Below are 3264 nucleotides of genomic sequence, written 5' to 3'. Positions count from 1 at the left end.
TCCTCAACTTGCTTCTTCGGTGCTTCATACCTTGTACCACTTCTCAAGTGAATGGCACAAACTATTTCATGTCTTGGGGGATTACTTTGAGGTGGTAATTGCCCCTTTTGTCTTTGTGAGCTTGAAGATGCTAGTTGAGTCAATTGGGTTTCCAACATCTTGGTGTGAGCTAGAATGTTGTTGATGGTGGTTTCCTTTGCTTGACTATCTTTTTGCATTTGAGTGAAAAACTCTTGTTGATTCTTTTGCATTTGGAGGACCGCTTTTTGAACATTAAAACCTTGGTCATTTTGTTGATTGTATGGATTTTGATTTTGGTAACCTTGGTTTTGGTTGTAAAAGGGTCTTTGGTTTTGGTTTCTCATGGGAGGTGGGGTGTATGTTGTTTGAGGGTTTTCAACATTTTGGCTTTTGTATGAGAGATTTGGATGGAATTTGGTGTTTTTATTGTAATAGTTGGAATAAGGGGTACCACTCTTGTATGCTTGGAAAGCATTCACTTGTTCATTTGTTCCCCTACATTCATTTTGGTCATGTCCCAAAGTTCCACAATTCTCACATATCCCACTTGGAATTGATGAGGATGTCGTCATGGCATTAGCATGATGCTTTGGTGATTTTGAGGCTTCTTCAAGTCTAGCCATAGCTTGTTCAAACTTCAAATTGATTGTGTCAATGTGAGCACTAAGTTGAGCACCCAATTGAGCAACGGAGTCCACTTCATGCCTTCCTCCTCTAGTAGCCTTGCGAGGTCTACTATATTGTGAGTTATGGACCGCCATTTCCTCAATCTTGTTCCATGTTTGATTGTCATCAACTTCGGTGAACATTCCATTTGATCCCATGTTGAGAATGTTCCTTGAATCTTCATATAGACCGTTCCAAAATTGTTGTACCAAGAACCACTCGCTAAGTCCATGGTGAGGACATGAGCGACAAATTCCCTTGAACCGCTCCCAAGCTTCATACAAAGATTCTTCCTCCCTTTGCTTAAAACCCGTAATTTGAGCTCTTAGCATGTTAGTCTTTTCCGGTGGGTAGAACTTTTTGTAGAAAGCTAGAGCCAACTTCTTCCAAGAATCAATTCCGAGAGTGGCCTTATCAAGGCCCTTCAACCATTGTTTCGCGGTGCCAATTAGAGAAAAAGGAAATAAGACCCATCGAATTTGGTCTTGAGTTACACCGGTTTGAGAAATCGCATCACAATAGTCACAAAAGGTTTCCATATGAGAATGAGGGTCTTCACTAGGCATCCCTCCAAATTGGCTCCTTTCGACTAATTGGATAAAGGCGGATTTGGCAATAAAATTTCCGGTCAAATGTTGTGGTGTGGGAGTACCATTTGGTAGGTTCTCCTCGGTGGGTATGGAATGTGATGAAAATTTAGGCATTGTGGGTTGATTTTGTGGGGTATTTTGTGTTGGGTTCTCCTCACCTTCTCTTGCAAAAGGGTTGATGAACTCAATAGTTGGTTGAATATCCACAACCTCACTAATACCTCTCAAATTCCTCCTAGCAAATCTTCTATTGTTTGTTAAAGTTCTTTCAATTTCACGATCAAAAGGTAACAAATCACGTTGTGACCTTCTAGACATGCAAAATATCAAACAACTCGAAAACAATTAGAACAAACCTTGAGGAGTTTTACTTCCCCAAGGCAAAGAAAGACACAACTAATAACAATATAAGAAAATCTAAATCAAGATAACACCGTCCCCGGCAACGGCGCCATTTTTGATCGGTCCGTTTCGAGTTCACAATTGAATAGATTTTGTCGTTGGGTCACGTCCAAATCAAAACACAATTTATAGCTTCACAAACAACTCTACAATTAGTAAAGAGGCAAGTAAAGGTCGGATCCCAAGGGACGGGAATTGAGATGAGATTTCTATTGAAACTAGTGGTGTCTTAGGGGTGTCACAATTTGGGTTGATGTAGAAGGTCACTAACTAAATAGCAATGAGAGGTACCCGGAGCTTGATTCCGATAATAAAGCAAAGAATAAAAGAAGTACTTGATGCTTGATTGAGAGGTTGTCAATCTCCCAATAATAACCCGAATAATCTTCAATTACCCAAAATAAAGGATGAACAAAAGAGAGATTAAGGAAATAAAACTTGTATTAAAACTTGATTAATTGTTGATTATAATACTAAAGAGAGATTTGATTGATATTAACTACTCTAATTATTGATAAGAAGAACATCCTTTTCTAATTAGACTAATGAGGTATTTATAGTGGAAATTAGGTGGATGCATTAAGGTTAACTAAAGGATAAACTAGTAATTACACTTTTTAGATTGAGCAGGGAGAAGCCGGTATTTTTCGAAGGAAGGGCTTCTTTCTTTGATGCTTGAAGAGACGAATTCGTGCTGGGCTGGAATCCGGGCGTATTGGTGTCGGGACGGGCGGATTGGAGCAGGGGAAGATGGGCGTCTTTGGGAGAAGACGGCCGGATTCTGGTGGCTGCTTACCCGGGCGTCTTTGGCATAAGACGCACGGATTGTGCTGTGGAGGACGGATTCAAGGCAATCCGCTCGGATTGTAGCTCAGCATTGTTTCTTCTTCTTTTCTTCCCTTTTCTTCATAAAATCCTTGGGGATTTCCTCGGGGATGCAAGGATCCTTTCTCGTCATTGCCCAACTACTATAATATGTACAAAGGTCTTCTAATCTTGTCTCTCCTTGATGCTTGGTCATTGAATTCAATCAATTTAGTCTCGTTTTGCCATGAAAATGCAAGATTTGCACTCCTTTCCAACCAAGGGATCAAAATCTCAAAGAATATGCAAAACAAAGAACTAAAGACAATAAATGACCCAAATATACACTAAAAAGCATGGGAGCAAGGCTAATTCTGGGGCTAAATATGCGCAAATTATGGTCACATCATCGTCTCACCACGAGACCCGTCCAATGGTGTCACGCCATTACGTTGGACACGTGTCAAAGGTTTGGTCAAACACCGTCACGTCATAAATCGAGTCAGCACCGAGGAGCCACACACGGTCACCCCCGTCTTGTTGAGTCTGATCTTTGTCACGTCCTTTGCGTTGTCTGCATTTAGTCTTTGAACCGTGTCGGATTGAGTTATATTGTGAGCCGTTTTTCTGCCTCAGAGCCATGGCCCCGTCTTCAGCTTCATCCAACGACAATGATAACAACAGAGATGTCACAACTAATCAGCTAGCCAGCCTGCTTACCGCTCTTAAGGTCACCCTGGATCGCGTCGAGACCCGTATCGACGCCCTGGAGAATAAGGAA

The 3264-nt window shown here is 41.3% G+C and overlaps 1 non-coding gene across 1 annotated transcript; it reads left to right on the top strand.

Moving 5' to 3' along the window:
- The first annotated feature begins 912 nt into the window (after positions 1-912).
- Positions 913-1019, top strand: LOC141618495 (small nucleolar RNA R71). Its single transcript, XR_012531411.1, has one exon. It is a non-coding gene; the product is annotated as a small nucleolar RNA R71 (small nucleolar RNA).
- Positions 1020-3264: the final 2245 nt, after the last annotated feature.

Source organism: Silene latifolia, chromosome 1, assembly GCF_048544455.1.
Source record: "Silene latifolia isolate original U9 population chromosome 1, ASM4854445v1, whole genome shotgun sequence".
In the NCBI taxonomy this organism is placed as follows: domain Eukaryota; kingdom Viridiplantae; phylum Streptophyta; class Magnoliopsida; order Caryophyllales; family Caryophyllaceae; genus Silene; species Silene latifolia.
This window is presented reverse-complemented; position numbering and strand designations above follow the sequence as displayed.